Source organism: Bactrocera dorsalis, chromosome 1 (genome assembly GCF_023373825.1).
Source record: "Bactrocera dorsalis isolate Fly_Bdor chromosome 1, ASM2337382v1, whole genome shotgun sequence".
Lineage (NCBI taxonomy): Eukaryota > Metazoa > Arthropoda > Insecta > Diptera > Tephritidae > Bactrocera > Bactrocera dorsalis.
This window is the reverse complement of record NC_064303.1, coordinates 40,784,757-40,805,247: the sequence shown is the minus strand read 5'-3', so window position 1 is coordinate 40,805,247 and position 20,491 is coordinate 40,784,757. Positions and strand designations below refer to the sequence as shown.

Genomic DNA, 20,491 nt, shown 5'->3' with positions numbered 1-20,491 from the left:
TGAGTGCTTAGTCTTATATGTTTTGGGTTAATGGCGATTTGTGGAGTGTAACTGTGGTCCGATAACGCCGAACTCAATTTATTTTTTGTACTAAGGAACCCACATAACAAGTTTCATTGAGATACATCAATTTTTACTCACGTTACAGCTTGCATGGACGGATGGCCGGTCAACAGACAGCCTACCGAATTTCAACTTTTCTCAGCATCCTGAATATTTATATATACATAACTCTATATCTATCTCGCTTATAGCAGAATCGGCGAACTCCGCAAAACCGCAGCCCAAATCAGCTGATGCGACCTATCTTATAAGAGCGCAATATAAATAATCAGGCAACACCGCTTCTACCGCCTTTTTTACCATAGGATACCGTAGAATTTCTCACGATTTGGATTTTTTCCCATAGAAACGTGTCAGCTGATTGCTCTCTCACAACACAGGGTTACCACTCTCGATTATATTATGAAAAATTGTAATTGAAAACTTGGATGTGTACAAAACTATATATGCGTATTGAGCAATGGTTCAAATGAAAACAAAAAAGTTGGCTGGTTTCTACGGGCTCAACTTTTGACACATTTTGCTCGCTACGGGAGGCAACTGAGGAAGGGAGGAGCGGAATTTCCTGATTCTGCTATTAGATTTAGGTGATACGTAAAACATTATGCGAATAAAACCATGGTACTCTGTAACAACTGGCTGCAAGTGTTTAAACATGTTACGAAAGAATTAAACATCAATTATTCGATGAAATCGTCAATAAATTACAATCAAATTTGGCATTTTCTAGGCTTATATTGAAGCCCATAAACTTAGACTTAGTTTTATTGCTAGATTTTGATTCGCGTCAGATAAATGCATATTAAAAAACATCTTCAAATGAGATATGTATGTATGATATGGGCTGTTAACTCGACCAAAGAGGCTAAATTTAATATATTGAGTTGATGTGGAAAACGTCAACCAGAAGTTCGGAATATTCATATGGTTTAGACTAAGGTATATTGGTGACAAACCAATGGCTATTGCAAAAATTTTGCCATTGCTCAGATATACTCGAGTGAAGCAATTTTATATTTAAACTAGAGGACCCGTCCACGCTTCACTGTGGCTGATACATACATAGATAATACTACTACTACCATTTATATGATTTCTATTAAATGGATTATAACTATTCGTTAATGAGATATAGCATTTCCGAGAAGTAACTTGTGTTAGTTTACAAAAAATTGGATCATAAAGCATGTGTGTTAATAAAGCATTGCTTTTTGGGGGAAAATGCTGTTGAATGTGGGCTCAGGGAAATCCACCGTTGAAAAGATATTTGCTAAGCTGGAAACAGGTGAAATGAGCACCGAGGACAATGATGCTCTAAAGAGGCGAAAGCTCTGTACAGAGTGGGTGCCTCGCAAGTTCATAATCCAACAAAAACAAGTAAGGAAGGGCTAAGTTCGGGTGCCACCGAACATTTTATACTCTCGCATGATAAAGTGATAATCGAGATTTCATTATCCGTCATTTACATATTTTTTTATTTTGCTGTAAAATTAATTAGAATTAAATTCTGAGAGATTTACCGATATTTTCGGTGGAAAATTAAGTTAGGTTAGGTTAGGCACTGAGTTCTTCGTGTTCGATATCAGGGACCTTGAAAAGTTATATTCCGATCACGACAATTTTTCCACAAGGGATACCTCAGCTCAAATACCGTATTTGTGTAAAGTTTTATTCCGCTATCATCATTGGTTCCTAATATACATATATATTATACAGAGAAGGCATCAGATGGAATTTAAAATAGCGTTATATTGGAAGAAGGCGTGGTTGTGAACCGATTTCGCCCATATTTCGTACATGTCATCAGGGTGTTAAGGAAATATTATATACTGAATTTCATTGAAATCGGTCGAGTAGTTCCTGAGATATGGTTTTCGGTCCATAAGTGGGCGACGCCACGCCCATTTTCAATTTTTAAAAATAGACTGGGTGCAGCTTCCTTCTGCCATTTCTTCCGTAAAATTTTGTGTTTCTGACGTTTTTTGTTAGTCGGTTAACGCACTTTTAGTGATTTTCAACATAACCTTTGTATGGGAGGTGGGCGTGGTTATTATCCGATTTCTTCCATTTTTGAACTGTATATGGAAATTCTTGAAGGAAACGATTCTGTAGAGTTTCGTTGACATAGCTATAGTAGTTTCCGAGATATATACAAAAAACTTAGTAGGGGGCGGGGCCACGCCCACTTTTCCAAAAAAATTACGACCAAATATGCCCCTCCCTAATGCGATCCTTTGTGCCAAATTTCACTTTAATATCTTTATTTATGGCTTAGTTATGACACTTTATAGGTTTTCGGTTTCCGCCATTTTGTGGGCGTGGCAGTGGGCCGATTTTACCCATCTTCGAACTTAACCTTCTTATGGAGCCAAGAAATACATGTACCAAGTTTCATCATGATAGCTCAATTTTTACTCAAGTTACAGCTTGCACGGACGGACGGACGGACAGACAGACATCCGGATTTCAACTCTACTCGTCACCCTGATCACTTTGGTATATATAACCCTATATCTAACTCTTTTAGTTTTAGGACTTACAAACAACCGTTATGTGAACAAAACTATAATACTCTCTTTAGCAACTTTGTTGCGAGAGTATAACAACCAATAACTGAATCTGAGACGTGTTTGAGTGCTCTTTAATCGTAATAAAACCGAATTTTTGCGTCGTTGTGTGACAATAGAAACATAGCTCAATCATTTCCCACTAGAGTCCAATCGACAGTCATTCTAGTGGACTGCACATGATGAACCGGTTCTCAGGCGTTATAATCTATTTCACTGCGTATTTGGTTCCGTTCTTTTCTACTATTCCAAATACTTAGCAATTGTATTATTTTTGAGGAAGAATCTGTTTAAAATTGTACACATATATTCAAATGATTCCTACAATTATATTATGAATTTTGAACAACTGCTTATGATTTCAAATATATAATTTTTGTATTTATGAGTTGTAATAAATTTTGATATAAAGAGATAAAAGGTATCCCATGTCCTTATCCAGGTTTTAAGCTACCATCCCACTAATTTTCAGCCAAATTGGTTCAGCCGTTCTTGAGTAATAAATGGTGTAACTAACACAAATTTCTTTTATATAAATATATAGATAATACACCTTGACCAACATATTGGCATAAAATTTATTAGAATAACGAGCATTATTAAAAGTAACGAGTGGAGAAAGATTAAAGTGATAGTGGCACGTACTACCTCTTCGTCCATTTCAAAGCAACTTTTGACGAAAAATAGTTGCCTTTATGCCGCGATGTCTGAATTTGGTATTCCCGCAAAATCCAGAATGGATAAGGAAGCGAACCAAATAGGTCTGGTATTGAACAAGGGCAAGACGAAATACCTCCTATCATCAAACAAACAGTCGTAGCACTCGCGACTAGGCTCCCATGTCACAGTTGACAGTCTTAACTTCGAAGTCGTAAATAATTTCGTCTTGGAACCAATATTAATAGCAACAACAATGTTCGATAGAACGAAGAGCTGCACGAGTTAAACGAGGACATTGACATAGTTCAGTGAATTAAAAGACAGCGGCTACGTTGGCTAGGTCATGTCGTCCGTATGGATGAAAACCCTCCAGCTCTAAAAGTATTCGACGCAGTACTCGCCGGGGGAAGCAGTGGAAGAGGAACACCTGCACTCCGTTGGAGAGATCAGATGGAGAAGTACCTGGCTGCACTTGGTATCTCGAATTGGCGCCAAATTGCTAAAAGAGGAAACGACTTACGCGCTGTTGTTAACTGGGCTATAATCGCGTAGGTGGTGTCTACGCTGGCAAAGAAGAAGCAGAATGTGTAGGAGTGGGGGAAAGCATTGATCCGATTTTATAAATTTTTGCCAATCCTACATAAAATTAGCATGCTACTGACTAGGGTTTCATTAATGTATTTTAGAATACAGTATTGGTCGATATATGCGGCATAAAGTCACCCGGATGTTGGAAAATCTTTATAGGAGGTTTGTAAATCGTGTATCGCAAATTTTGAGTTTGCGGAGGCTATATTATCACGAAGGCAGGTACATTTTTTATCTAGGTTGATAGGACTGCATATAATAATTTCCAAGCGTTTGTCAAAAATTTTAATTATATACGAATTACAGGTGCTTTGTTAAACAACCAAACGTGAATTTTTCGATTTTTACAATGGTTGATTTTAATGGGCAACGAACTTGCTTCACTGAACGGGGATTTGGTGCTTAAAAATCGTCGATTGACAATTTGGTACCTCGTTGATAGTGCTAGAATATCATTTGGCTCAATCGAAACCGCTTTGAAGAATGTTTTGTGTCTTTGTGTTTGTGTGATTGATGCCAAAATTGCTCAAATGCACCATGACATACTTGCATTGGTTCTTCGTGCCTTTTTTGCAAAAAATACTTGACTCATTTCGTTTCGTAACCACCGTATTCACCTGATTGGCTTCGTGCGAATTCAGCCTATTCAGCAAACTCAAAAGACCAATGCGGGACCGTCGTTTTGATACGATTGAGGAGATAAAACTGAAAATACTATTCCGGCTCTTTCGAGGACTGGAAAAAGCGATGACGAAAGTGCGTCTTATTCGACGGGGATTTGGACACCTGCAGAGCGGATGGTCAAAGCTGAGCTAAGAGAAATCAGTTACCATGAATGAGTGTATTTAGAATACACGCTATTAATATTTTTAGGGCCAAATTTATGAGGTGATTTTTCTAATGCATCGGAAACTATTAAATAGCAGCATTTTAATAAAATTTAATATTTTAATTAAATCCTTTGCGAAACTTTTACGAATAATAACAATAGTTTGATTGTAAATGAGATTACAATATAAAGTAATATAATAATTTATGTAAAATTTAAATATCTCACCCCAGGGTTACTATAAGTCTTTTACATGTCGTTATTGATATTTTTATAAAATTATTAAATTTTTTAGTTAATTTGGATTCAACCTTATCAAGAATGTAATCGAATGTTTTGATTTTCATTCGGGTATATTCAAATAACTTTTGCGGATAACGTCTTAAGGGGTTACATGGGTTTCCTCGGGCAAAAACCGGCCTTTTTTCAATAATTTTTTTACATATAAAAAATGATTTTAATAAATTTTTTTTTATTTAAAATACTCATACTTAATAAACATTTTGTAAAATTTTCAAAAAAAAATATCAAAACGGCAGTCATTAGGACGCCATTTCCGGCAGTCCCTCGGAAAAAAGGTGCATTCGCGTTGTCAGCAGAACTTCTTTCAGGATAAAGACAATAAACTAGGTAATGAAAATTGGATTTTTGGCAGACGTTTTTATAAAAAAATGCAAATTTCGATGAAAATTTCTCGACATTTTTTTTAAATAAAGGGTGATTTTTTAAGAGCTTGATAACTTTTTAAAAAAAAAAAAACGCATAAAATTTGCAAAATCTCATCGGTTCTTTATTTGAAACGTTAGATTGGTTCATGACATTTACTTTTTGAAGATAATTTCATTTAAATGTTGACCGCGGCTGCGTCTTAGGTGGTCCATTCGGAAAGTCCAATTTTGGGCAACTTTTTCGAGCATTTCGGCCGGAATAGCCCGAATTTCTTCGGAAATGTTGTCTTCCAAAGCTGGAATAGTTGCTGGCTTATTTCTGTAGACTTTAGACTTGACGTAGCCCCACAAAAAATAGTCTAAAGGCGTTAAATCGCATGATCTTGGTGGCCAACTTACGGGTCCATTTCTTGAGATGAATTGTTGTCCGAAGTTTTCCCTCAAAATGGCCATAGAATCGCGAGCTGTGTGGCATGTAGCGCCATCTTGTTGAAACCACATGTCAACCAAGTTCAGTTCTTCCATTTTTGGCAACAAAAAGTTTGTTAGCATCGAACGATAGCGATCGCCATTCACCGTAACGTTGCGTCCAACAGCATCTTTGAAAAAATACGGTCCAATGATTCCACCAGCGTACAAACCACACCAAACAGTGCATTTTTCGGGATGGTTGCTCTTCACCCCAAATGCGGCAATTTTGCTTATTTACGTAGCCATTCAACCAGAAATGAGCCTCATCGCTGAACAAAACACGCGCGCGAAACACATTTCGAACCGAACACTGATTTTGGTAATAAAATTCAATGATTTGCAAGCGTTGCTCGTTAGTAAGTCTATTCATGATGAAATGTCAAAGCATACTGAGCATCTTTCTCTTTGACACCATGTCTGAAATCCCACGTGATCTGTCAAATACTAATGCATGAAAATCCTAACCTCAAAAAAATCACCCGTTAGTTGTAATTAAAAAAAAATCTTGACGACCGACTTTGAAAACATAATTTTGAGAAAAACGCGTTTAAAGTTTTAAGAGACAATAAAAGTGGGAAATGTTTTTTTTTTTTAACTTACATTGAATCGTCGATTCCTGGGCCATAAAGTAGAGAACCTGCTGCAGCTGCAATGTCCAGGGCATCCTTTTGCTCCAGTCTATGACGAATCCTGGCTTCACGAGTCTCGCTGGTAGATTTCTTTGCGGCTGCGGTCACCCGGTTTTCATCCATGTTTCGGGCATATTCATAATTAATAATAATGCTGATATCCCTTCATTGAAAATACAAGTATATATTTTGGGAGTAATTTTCCAAATCAACTGATTGAAACTTTCATTGTTATTTTGTATAAATCCTCCAACACACCGCTCCAAAAGCTCATCCTTGCTCAGGATTTCATAAATTGGTTTCATTGCAGTTAAAATATCATCTGGTAATGGAGTATATTGGTGTTTGAACGATGAGAGAGTACCTGATGCTGTCAGGTGCACCACGTGTCTGGATCTTCAGGCCAATTTTGATGCTGCGGGTTTTTGTCTGTAGAACTTTAGTGGTTGTAAGTTGCCCATATCGCATCCCTCGTTTTATCAGCTGAATCACTGTTTCTTCTTATCGCTAAGCCATAATATACAGTTAATTTGTCAATCAATTTACTAGTCAATTTACCTTTACCAGAAAGAATTTTTTTTTTAGTTTTTTTGCCATTGACTATTTTTTTCTCAACAGTTTTCTTCACTAAATCACGCAACCGGGTTCCCATCCTCTTCTGTACGTGGCCAACGCATTCTTTCTTATTGTCAACAAAATTTTCACCATAAGGTTTGGCTTTGAGAATACCAGAGTATGTTTTAGAATCTCCATCTCCTAAATAATTTACATACCTCAAGCCATGTTTTACAATAGAACGTTTAAACATTTCAATAATTGTTCATTTTCAATGTGCTCTTTCCACTTTTCAAATTCTGTCGTATCTAATTTTTTTTCCAAGACTCACATAGTTTACAGTATGAACATTTAACAATGACATCCAAGACTTTTCCTGATTGATATCCGATTAGAGAACTGACACCATACAGTGTATCAGTCACCGGAGACAGTCACATCTGTCGTATCTTCCATGTTGTTTGCTAAACTTGTCAATTGCTTTTCCTCTGTAGCAGCAGAGGAGAACAGTTTCTCAGTAACTGTGGTAATACTTTCATGTATTTTATTAATATAAAAGTCGTATGTTGATTGATTCAAAAAGGAGCGGCTTAGATTCATCAAACCGTAAAACTTCTCGCATCCAGCAAGACCCAAACCCAATACTCGCATAACAAAAATTAACCGCCGATTTAGTTCATACATTCTGCCAATTTGTTGACATGATAAAATGTATTTTGGCATACATCGTCCTCATTCTACCACAAGTTTAAATCCCAGACCGAATTTGGAGCATTGTTTAAAATTCACTTTTCGATTCCAAAATTTCTTTACCTCCACTTTCAATAATGTTTGAACACCGTACAAAACACGAAAGTGTGGAACAACCCAGAACAAAGTCAATGATCGAATATTGTAACGTGGCTTCCTCTGGCACGTGCTGTTTGTCATCGCCTTTTAATTTTTTTGCCGACGTACTCGTGAAAGAATTATCATCTACCTCAGGATTTTTTGAATTAAACGATTGTTTCCTCTTTTTAGGTCTATCTTTTCTATGAACACCTTCCGTTATCTGGGTTCTAGACACTTTAAACGGCATTTGTTATCGAATAAAATTCACAACAACCTCTTATAACCTCAAAATGAACTTCGTAGCTTTACGAGAAATCACCAAATGAAATATTTCCCAGTAGTTTACCTTATATAAAGAAAAAAAGGGACAAGAATTACGGCTAACAATAGATGAGCTGCAGCTGCGTTTTACCTATTGCGCCCCCAGCCTATACCTAACCTCGAGCGTCCACCTTTTCAAGGCTCTATCTCCGAAACTATTAGTCGGATCAACTCGAAAATTTCGTTTTTTTGAAACTGTGAAACCCATGTAACCCCTTAAATGTTTATACAAAAGTTGAAATTCACTAAATTCATTCCGTTTTGTATTTAAGGGAGGCTTGCTAAACTTTTTTTTCTTTAAAAATATATTTACTGCAGAGCTGAAAGTCAAATATTCATTATCTGAGAAATGTCAATGTCTTCTCTTTTCATATGTATGAGCACAAATATAAAAGCACATATATACATACATACATATGTATGTAGCAGGTATAATAGCAAACTACGCGATGAATTTCGCATCCAATCTCGATCAGCGCTGCTCAAAATGAGTTTTGTGCTTGAATCTGCTTTCAGCGTTCATTCTGCAAGCACTCTTACTTTGAAGAGGACAATATACTTACATACAGGGGTGTTGTGGAATCTGATAGTTGTCGGAATCAGAATTGAAACCGATCAAAAAAAGCAGTAGGTGTCATGAATTCAGATATTATTGGTTTGATATTCGAAACAGAATTTGTATCGGTTTTGGGTGTCACGGAAACCAATTTTATCGGTTTTGCTGTCAGAAGATCAAGAAGATAGTCGCACACAGATTTGAAATGTAAGTTAAGAAATCAAATTATTTTATTATTTGGAATTAATTTATCTTTACTTCTATAGGGGAAAACATAAGCATAAAACACAAAATGTCTCAATTATTGAATTTTTGAAAAAAAATGCTGATATTAAAGTGGGGAGCCTGCATTAGAGGCTTGAAATCGATTTTTTGGGGCATTTGTCGGACGACGGGCAGTATGCAGAACACAATTTCTATTGGAAAAAAATTCAAAAAGATTACTTTTTGTTAATAACTTATGTTCTATGTAGTTAAACAAAGAAAATTTCCAAAAATAAATGTAAAATTCTAAAAAAATTTAAAATTTGAAAAAAATGGTTTTTGACCAAACAAATTTAACATTATGTTGTTTAAACATAAGTTCAAACTTAACTTTTCTTAGTTTTTTTTGGTTAAGATAATAAACTTTGCCCCAATTCCATACGACGTCTATCCTGCGCTCATATATCTGCTTCTAAAGCAGGCTTCCCCGTTAAAGAAGATTTACAAAACGTAATTCAACACCCAAATGCGTTTTTATTCATTTGATAAATGTTATCTCTTAAAATCTTTCTTTAATTCGGAACTCATTACCAACTTTAGTATGAATGCTTCCAAATGTATTCATTTGCTAGTTTCGTCACATTAGTAGACAGCTGATTCGAATATTGGTTTTGCGTATGTTCGAAAAGTCAAAATCCAATCAGATTCTGTGACACCATTGAAAATCAGAATTGGTTGGCAATTCTGACAGCTAAGCAATTCTGTCTTGGATTCCACAACACCCCTGATTGATATTCAAGAACACTTTCTTAAATCCATTATTGACCTTCATATTATTTTCAGGAAAGACTTCTCTCCGAATTTCAATTATATACTATATCTCACACATTGACCGATATTTTCGCTAAAAAACCACGCTTATTTTTTCAAAATTTCCACTGTTCCAAATTAGAGTTTCACACCTTAATTTAGTACTTAGTTATGGTACTTTATAAGTTTTTGTTTAATAGCACGAACTTGTCCTCCAGGTTTTGCAAAGGAACAGGTAGACTCACGGACAGATAGACTCCGGATTTCAACTCTGGTCTCGTAATCATTATCGATTAGTTTTAGGTGTACAAACAACCGTTTAATGAACAAAACTATTATACTATGTCGCTACATGTTGCAGGAGTATAAAAATGCTTTACATCCGTATACCGTATACTTTTAGTACTATATGCCACATGTCTACATACAATTGCGTGAAATTGTTTTGGAAATTGAACCGCGTCCAAAGTACAAACTAAAGTCAAATCATCAATTGCTCTGTAGTCGGTTAAGCGGCATGAAGTAGTTAATTATATGAATACAAACAATTTACAATGCGGCGTTTTTGCTATACAATCTATTTATTGAGTGAATAATTTCACAGACCCTGAAGGGAAATCATTCAAAAAACTTAAAAGAGATTAACATATATTATTTTGTATTTTAAAATTTTTTGAATGAAATGAATTATATGGGGCGTGAGCATGGTTATAATCTGATTACAGCCACATAGAATATAAAAAAGGGCTAAAATTATATCTCTTCAGCAAGTTTGGTTGATGTTGCTTGAGGGATTTGTGAAATACATATGTCCATTAAACCTATTATAGGCGGGCCCATTTACACTATTTAAACACTTATGTATGTAGCTCCCTAATTTATTGGCATATTAATTTGGGGCTTAGTTAAAATACAAAGTAGAATTTGTTGGTGGCACGGACCCTTCTATAATACCGAATTCTTATGGTATTAAGTTTATCTAAATTTTTACTTCAGTCACCGCTTGCCCAGACCTAATCATGCATATTCATTAGCAATATATGTACGTAATGCATATAAGATTCATGCAGATTCATTCAATTAAATATAATGTTTACTGACATATAAAAAAATACACATTATTTTCTGAGGTCATGAGATAAAGTAATCAAATGTGGTTTTCTTAATGTATCATTTTTTTATTAAACAAACAAAATTGTTTTCTAACTCTACAAACAGTTTGATTTCTTTACAAATACCACTAATCTTTAGTTTGTTATAATTTTCAAAGAAATCGGAATCATTCTTTTAGGTCGAAGTTTGAATAACAAAGATTTATAAATCATTTCAAATTTGAAATATGTTCCAACAGTCTTTGTGTTCCGTTTTGATGCCACTGGTGGAAACATTGATTTCCGAAAGTCTTTTTTCCGTTTTTCCGTCTGATGAATTCCTTAATAAATTTAAACACTGTGACAAAATGTGGTTTGGTAACAAATTTGACTTCAATCGGTGAATGTATTCTGTTTACTTTAATATATACAAGCTAGTTAGTTTGACATTTCTACAGGTTGTACACAATTTTCTTTCCACAATTTGCATATTTTTGTCCGTTTATCAAAGATAATTTGAACGAATTATTACCTATGTACATATATAGTCATTGGAACGCACTCATGCCCGGTTATAGGAATTGGTTTTTTATGAAAATATTGATGTAAACGTTGTGTTCATAAAATTTGTCCGACCAAGGGAGGAGCCCAAATATAAGAGCTGTTTCGTTATTTTTTAATATACCATTATTTTTTTTTATAAATTTTAAGAGCTCATCCTATTAGAAACCAAGAAAATACGATGCAAATTGAAAACTTGGTATTGATTCTATGAGAAAGCGCCTTTATAATTGAATTCATAGTTAAATCTAACAAATGACGAAGCGTTATTTTCGGGTGTTATCGAACATTTTACACTTTTGAAACTTGCAAAGATCAAAGCCGGCGCAATACTTACCATATATGTATGTACATGTCTAAGTGTTGGAAAAACTTTTTATTAAACAAACAGAACGACGAGAATTATGTAAAAGTCATCCTTAAATGAGAACTACATATGTATGTAACATAAACTCAACGAAGAGGCGGGATTAGCATCCAATTTCACCAGTTTTTACAGTGTCGGTAGGGTTACTTAAAGCATTTATCCTGAGCGAATTTGGTTATTATATTATAAGTGGTTTAGGAGATACATATGTATGTAATTTAAACATTTCCATTTCTCTTCTTCCATCAAAAAAATCCAATTGCTCACAAATTAATGTAAGCCACTAAATTATATTATTACTTTAAACTCTATACAACGATCTCTGTCAGAAATGTTTACAATTTTTGATAAAAATTACGAAAAAATTATGTATTAGAAAAAATGTCAATTTCTTTCATTTAAGATAGTGAGGCACAAATAAACGATTTCAAATATCTTTGTATATATATTTATAATTGAGAACAAGTAAGGAAGGGCTAAGTTTGGGTGTAACCGAACATTTTACATTCTTGCAACTTGCAAGAATCAAAGTCAGGGAAATACGAGTACTTTAAGGTGTAAAGCCATATCGTATAGAGTAATGTCAGACGGATGTTCGAAAATCTTTATATTAAGTTTCTGGTTGCTAAGGGAAGTATTGGTCCGATTCTACCCATTTTTGACATTCAGACAAACCGCTAGAAGAGAAGCATTTTCGTTACATATGTATATCACACATTGACCGACATTTTCGATCAAAAGTTAATTATAGGTACCGGGATCTAAATATTCGGTACCTAGGGGCTTGAACAGTTTTTATTGGACTTAAACAATTTTTGGTCAAAATGCGGTACACACTACATGTCTTTAGAGCAAAGTTTTATCCCGTTATGTTAATTGCTTCTTGATTTGTGTACTGGAAACTGAACGAATCAAGTGGATTTTATTTTTAAATTGCTATATGGGAGGTAGGCTTGATTGTTGTTTGAATTCGTCCATTTTCACACAATATGAGACAATATCGGTTGATGGTGTCCCGATGAATGGGTGCTACACCCATTGTCCAATTTTCACACCGGCTCCCATAAAGCTCTTTTATACCATCTCGGTGGTAAAATTTAATGTCTCTGTCTTTTTTTAGTTATGGATTTATTGCGATTTTAGTAGTTTTTAACAGTACCGTTATATGGGGAGTGAACGGGGTTTCCATCCGATTTCATCCATTTTCGCATTATCGGTAGGTGTTTTTGTAATTCGTGCTGCACGAATTTGGTTGTGGTAGCTTAAGCGGCTTAGCAGATATGTAGAATTAACTTGTCAGAGGGCAGGCCACGTCCACTTTTTCAAAAAATTGTGCCCACAGATGCCCCGATATACTGCGACCATTGTATCAAATCACAGATTTGCGGGCGTGGCAATGGTTCGATTACGCCTATCTAAGAACTCGAAATTTTTTTTTGTACTAAGGAACTTGCGTACCAAGTGTCATCGAGATATCGCAATTTTTATTCACATTACAGCTTGCACGGATGAACGGACGGACAACAGACAGTCAACCAGATTTAAACTTTCCTCGTCATCCTGATCATTTATATACATATGTACATATATGTATGTATATACATATGGGGTATTCCAAACCAAATCGACCACTTTTGAATCCGACTCCTTTAGATTTTGCTGAAACTTATCCATCCTTTTCTACCCTTTGAAAATTTTTGAGAATTTTTTCAAAATTTTTTGTCCAACTTCAAAAAAGTTATGAATTTTTCAAAAAAAATGGCTTTTTTATTTTCAAATAGAACTTAAACATAACTTTTGTAGAAATTGACTTTTGGAGACCTTCTTTTTTTAATTTTTGTTTTTAAATGAACTTTTCGAAAAAATATACGAAAAAAATTTAACACGATCAATTATATAAAATAATCGTTTTTTTTTAGTAAAATCGTAATTTTTTGGAAGTTTGCCATTTTTTTCCTCAAAAAAAACTTCAATTTGACAACTATCTCTGCTAATCCCGGAGTAGGTCGATTTTTTTTTATATTTTTTTATTTATTTAAAAAAAAATTGTCAAATTTTCAAAAATGAAAAAAAAAAATTTCCGTAAACTTCATTTCTATCATATAAAAAATATAATTTAACAATTTTATGATATAATATTCTCAATTTATAGACTTAATTTACGAATATAATCACAACAAAACTATAATACTCTGTAGCAACTGGTTGCAAGAGTATAAAAACGTACTTTGTATGTTGAACAACAGTACATGAACATGTCTGATTCATACATAAGTATGTATGTATGTACATATGAAGTAATAAACTGTTGAGACCGACAACACAAAGAAAACAAAGCATTTGATAATAAAAATTTCGATAATATTGGACTCTCGACTCGGCAGCGTATGCACTTACATACATACGTATTTATTTACATGAATATGTATGTACTTATGTATATATTCATAGCTAACTAATTGACATTTTATTTAAGTATTGTTGTTATCAATACTGTTACTGTTAACAATTGTTGATCAACGATCGTTCGCCATGGATCACCCCCGCGTATTAAACGTGGACATCTCACCACTCACATGAGTGCGATGAGCATTTGCTATCAGCTGATAACAACATGCCAGTGTACACATATACATACATAAACATTTGAATGAATATGTGCCTGGGAAACGCTTAAAAGCGTAACGAAGCGCAGCACCTCTTTGCTGCTACAATAATTCTGATTGTTTTTGCCGATCAGTTGTTGTTACTGTTATTCATCCGTCCCACCACCCTCCAAACAGTTACTGCTGCTGTTATATGTATATTGCTTCCAACTTGTTCACACTTGCTGGACAGCCAACCAACCGATTGTTAGCTAAGCTGCTTTGCGCTTCAATACTGCTTTGGTTCGACAAGAATAGCCAAAGTGTTAACTACGCTCGATCGGAGTGGTTGAGTATTTGTGCTTCTGCTCGCTGCATAGTTTTTAATAAGGACTACAAATATATACGCTGACTGATTTATACGCGATCGGGAACGTGAATTTTAAATAAACTGAATCAATTTAAATATTAAAAAAATCAGAAATTTGAGAGCCTCTGTTTAAATGTGAGTGAGTTCCTAATAAACGACAAAGCGAAAAGTGAAATTTTGTGTTATAAAAAGCGCGAAAACAAAGTATTGTCAATTGCTTCTGAGTGACTTCTTTTTTTTGTCAATGCCATTCAAACATGTGTATGAGCACATATTGACACATTCAATTACTTAAAAATTTCAGCAACAATTGTGAAGATTGTTTTGTTCGGCATCATATTTAAGCACAACACTATTGGGCCTCTCGCTTTCTATAGAAACTGGTTTCAAATATTTACTATAGAATCTTTAAGATAATAAGATCTGAAAACGAAGGAGCACAGTAAATCCAGTTTTTGCAGATGTTGCACAAGACTCCACACGACTCGCCGACGTGACTGCAGCAGTACTTAAGCTTAAATAGCAGTTGCTTCAGCTGAGGTGCTGGTCGACTGCGTTGTTGTTAATAAATGCAAAAACAAGACAGTTTGTGTGTGAGCGACTCGAATTGTTTGACAGTTGCTTCTTTGTGAATGTAGTACATACATATGTACATACTTATGTACATACTTATGTACATATGTATTTTATGTACTTGTGCGCGTTTAAGAAAGAATATAGTTTTATCGCAGTTTTTTACTTTTATATATAACAAACAACAATTTTACTATAACTTGTTTCAAATAAAGTATTTACATTTTCCCACCACAGGTGATACGTGCTTCAATCTCACCACTGCTCGATAAAATTCGTGAATGTTTCGTTTGCTTAAGACACTTCAATTCTTTATATGTATGTATGTACATATATATATACATTCATATTTAAGTATATAAGATTAAGGGGTTTAGTTTGTTTTTAGTTAATCAACGGATAAATTTCTACAGAAATTCTCGGTTTTACGTTTTCAATTATTTCGAAATTAGCGCAATCTATTGTTTTTTATACTTCTGTTACATAGTTTTTTAATACAAATTCCAATGTAAACAAAAAACAGCTGATTTGCTGTAGTACAATTTGTTTATTTATTCCCGAATAAAGAGTCTAACTTTAAATGGAGTAAAAATATATTCGCAGAGAGTAAAACCGACTTTAATTCAAACAGTAAATTTTAAATTACATAGAGGTACACATTTTGAATTAAAATTTATTTAAAAAAATTATTTAAAATATAGTATTGACTTCAAAACACTTTACCACTCGGTCCGACTTTTATCAAACTTAAGAAAAGAATTAAATAGTTTTTACTTCTTTTTTTTGTAAATGTTAATTGGCTATTCATATGCATATTGTATATGCATACATATCTAAAATTTGCATACATTTATATGTATAGAAAGAGACAAAAGTTGTTTGTTTAGGCTTAGCTTGACACCTTCGTTCAATATTAGAGGTTTTAATAGAAAAAATGTAATTTAGAAAATATTGAGTATACATATGTCAAATATTTATGTACATATCCATAGCAAATATAACATAAGCAAATCGCCACATTGTGTTTTTATGAGGTTTGAGAAAAAATATTAATCCGGTCTATATGTTTCATTATTTTCTCTGTTGTGCAGAAACATTAAGGGGTACAGTAAAAATCGGCTGTTTTAAGGTCTCAATTGCAGAGTTAAACATTTCTCTGCACGTGAAAAATTATGATCTATTGAGAAGTCTCATAGAAAAATAAATACGAAAGTTGCATAACATTTAATTATTTTCATTTGTGAAAAAAAAAATATTTCTTTAAGCATGTACATACATATGTATTCGTATATTCAGTTATTCCGCAATCTATTCCTTTTTATTCCTATTCTAAAATTATAAAACATTGTTTTCCTTTATACCATACACCTTAACTGGTATTTTAGTCAATTTCTCTATGAATATGTGACAGCTGATTTGGTGCTATTATGAAGCTCAGAAGTTTAGTGGTTTCCGAACTGTTTATAAAAAACATAAAAACAAATTCTGGGTTGCTTCTTCTTCTTCTTTACTGGCGTAGAAACCGATTACGCGGTTACAGCTGAGTAAACAATAGCGCGCCAGTCGTTTTTTCTTTTCGCAAGGTGGTGTCAATTGGAGATTGTAAGCGAAGCCAGGTCTTTCTCCACCTGGTCACTCCAACGGAGTGGAGGTCTTCTTCTTCTTGTGTGTTTTCGTCCGTTCGGACGACATGACCTAGTCAGCGCAGCCCCTGTCTTTTATTTCGCTGAACTATGTCAATGTCGTCGTTTTTCTCATAAAGCTCATCGTTCCATCGAATGCTATATTCGACGTGGCCAACGCGCAAAGGATCATCAATCTTCCGCAGAACTTTTTTCTCGAGAGGGGACTTTACTTGTCAATTGTCTACTTAGTCCGAAGTAGCACCTGTTGACAAGAGTTATTCTGCGTTGGGTTTCAAAGCTGGCATTATTGTTGCTGTTGATGCTGGTTCCAAGATAGACGAAATTATCTACAACTTCGAAGTTGTGACTGTCAACAGTGACGTGGGTGCCTAGTCGCGAGTGCGACGACTGTTTGTTTGATGACAGGAGATATTTCGTCTTGCCCTCGTTCATTACCAGACCCATTTGCTTCGCTGCCTTATCTATCCTGGAGAAAGAAAAACGTTGGTAGGCGCAGTTTTTAAGGGGTTACATGGGTTTCACAGTTTCAAAAAATCGAAAAAAATTTTTTTATCTTATTAAATTCTATAACATTTCTAGAATATTGTCCTAAATTTTCAAGCTGATTTGATCAATACTTTCGGAGATACAACCCTGAGAACTTGTGCGCTCGAGGCAATCTAGGCTAAGTGCGCCGTCTTTAAGCGCGTTTTTCTCGAAACTGTGTTTTCAAAGTCGGTTGTCAAGATTTCTCGCGAACTACTCAACCGATCTTGATGAAATTTTATACAGGCCTTCGAGATATCATTTACAAGATCTTGAACGAAGGATTTCTTTTTTTTAATTACAACTATTAAAAAAAAAAATTTCGAGAAATTTTCATCAAAATTTGCATTTTTTTATAAAACGTCTGCTAAAAATCTAATTTTCATTTTTTTTCTTTTTCCTTCGTCCAATACCCAGTTTATTGTCTTTACTAAAACACGTATTTTTTATTTTTATTTCTGATGATCCTGAAAGAAGTTCTGCTGACAACGCAGATGCACCTTTTTTCCGAGGGACGGCCGGAAATGGCGTCGTAATGACTGCCATTTTGTTATTTTTTTTTTTGAAAATTTTACAAAATGTTTACTAAATATGAGTCTTTTAAATAAAAAAAATTCATTAAAATATTTTATTTTTTATATGTAAAAAAAATTATTGAAAAAAGGCAGTTTTTTGCCCGAGGAAACCCATGTAACCCCTTAAGGCAAATGATATCAATATCATCGGCATACGCCAGCAGCTGTACACTCTTATAGAATATTATACCTTCTCGGTTTAGTTCTGCTGCTCGCATTATTTTCTCCAGAAGTAAGTTGAAGAAGTCACATGAAAGAGAGACATCTTGTCTGAAACCTCGCTTGGTATCGCACGGCTCCGAGAGGTCCTTCCTGATCCTGACGGATCTTTTGGTGTTGCTCAACGTCAACTTACACAGCCTTATTAGTTTTGCGGGGATACCAAATTCAGACATCACGTCATAAAGGCAACACCTTTTCATGTTGCCAAAGGCAGTTTTGAAATTCTGGGTTGCTACATTGAGAGAAAAAAAGTGATTTTAAGGATATGAATTTTTCAATACCATGGAATTGTAATTTTTTAAATTTGTTTATTCGTACTATTTGAATGATGGAATCTGTCTTATATCGGGTCTCGGTATACTAAAGATATAAATATATAATACATTATTTATTATTATTATATATTTATATACATATTCCTGTACATCGGTGCTTTTCTGAAATTTTAATTTATGATCTGATTCGGTTTTTTTAAACACAATAGCATAACTCTTTTCTATTAATAGACAATCCTTCTATTAATAGAATAGAAGGACATACGTTAGCACTTATTTAATGGAAAAAGATAGAAATTCTGAATTATGTCTGCATGTATAGTTCTAGCTGGGTCGATTTTCCGGCAAGTAAGGAAAGACTAAGAATATTTAATACTTTTGTAATCTTTAAAGATGAAAAGCGTAGGCATTTTTTCAGATATTGGCGCAATTTAATGTATAATATTCGTTGCAAAATTATTTATTATTATATTATATGTTTTATTGACACAAGGGAACAATCTTATCAGAGAAATATTCTCTCTGAATCACTACTATATATTATATGTACCTTACAGATAGCCTGATGAGCACTGGGTCCACATTCTCAAAATGTGGGAGCTTGAAAGGTTATGGTCCTCGTAAGTAGTCAACGAGACGAAAAATTGTTTACCTTTAGACCATGTTATTGCAAAGTTTATGCCAATATGTTCATTTGTGCTTTATTTGCATGCTGTTCAATGAAAGAATGAGATAGAATATACATTTTGTAATATACAAGTGGGCGGGGCGTGTCTGAATTCACCCATTTTTACGAGTATACCGAAATATAGGAATATCAGTATAATGTTGTGTACGAATTTAGTTGAAATTGGTCAAACATTTCTTTATACATATATGGGATATTATCTAAAGATGAGCGGTGTCACACCATTGTCCGATTTTAACACCGACTCCTATAAATCCTTTCCGTAGCATCTTGACCGCTTTTCATGCAATTATTTAGTGAGTTATCGCACTTTTAATTGTTTTTAACAGGGTTTTCATTTACTACTCCATAGCAGCAAAATTTCTGGAATGATCGCTATGCTATGTATAGCTACCGCTCTCACTTTCTCGGGAGAATATAGTATTTATTACTTTTTTTACAAGCATATCATCTAACCACAAATGCCTCTTCGTAATGCAATTCGTTGTACCAAATATCTTAATGTCGGGCATAAGTATCACACTTTAGTTTTCGATATGATATGGATATATGTACATATTATATTATATGTACATATGTATATGTATGTATATTTTCTTATTTTACTAACATCCATGGGCAAGTTATTTAACATTTCAAATTGAAAATGTATAATTTGATAAGAATTCGGACTTTAGCACTATGATTACACAGCCGAAGAAATAAGACTCTGCTGGTAAAATTGCACAATTGTTAGGGTACTAATTGTTTACGGCAACAATTCAATTTTATTTTTTAAGTCCCTGATTAGTGAATGCAAAGTTACAGCATATAAGTAACAATAAACATTATCAAAATGCTACTATAAAACACTAGCAAAACGAGTTCCAGATCTTTTCGATTTACTACAACTCTTTTCCCTATGATCGAACTATGCTCTTAAGATTTATCTTTTTCTTTATTTGTTGTATAATCGCTTGATATGTATTTGTTCGTGATATTTATTGTACTTAAATACAATATTGCACATACCAGATGTTGTTCTAATAGTCAATTTCCAAGGTACGCGAATCGAAGACGTGATACACTAATTTCTTTGTTTGTGTACTTATGTATATTGTTTTTTATGATAAATAAATATCAATATCTTGAGGAATGAACTGCTTTCCCTACAAGGAAATATAATGACTAATACTCACATACGGTTTAATATTTATGTACATTATGTATGCAGCTTTGTATGTATGGTAATTGAAACTAAACAAGTAAAGAAGTGCTCTGT

At 34.1% G+C, this 20,491-nt stretch overlaps 1 protein-coding gene and 1 long non-coding RNA gene across 3 annotated transcripts in view; both read left to right on the top strand.

The window, feature by feature from the left end:
- The first annotated feature begins 8,093 nt into the window (after positions 1-8,093).
- On the top strand, positions 8,094-9,299 carry LOC125775649 (uncharacterized). Its single transcript, XR_007421233.1, has 2 exons — positions 8,094-8,945; positions 9,005-9,299. It is a non-coding gene; the product is annotated as an uncharacterized LOC125775649 (long non-coding RNA).
- Positions 9,300-14,614: 5,315 nt separating this feature from the next.
- Positions 14,615-20,491, top strand: part of LOC105228524 (ATP-binding cassette sub-family G member 4) — an 81,576-nt gene continuing 75,699 nt past the window's right edge. The window contains exon 1 of one of the 2 annotated variants that reach the window (XR_007423739.1): positions 14,615-14,861. The gene's annotated coding sequence lies outside the window, so the exon portion shown is untranslated. The remainder of the gene's footprint in view (positions 14,862-20,491) is intronic. The other variant, XM_011208393.4, reaches the window with a different exon arrangement.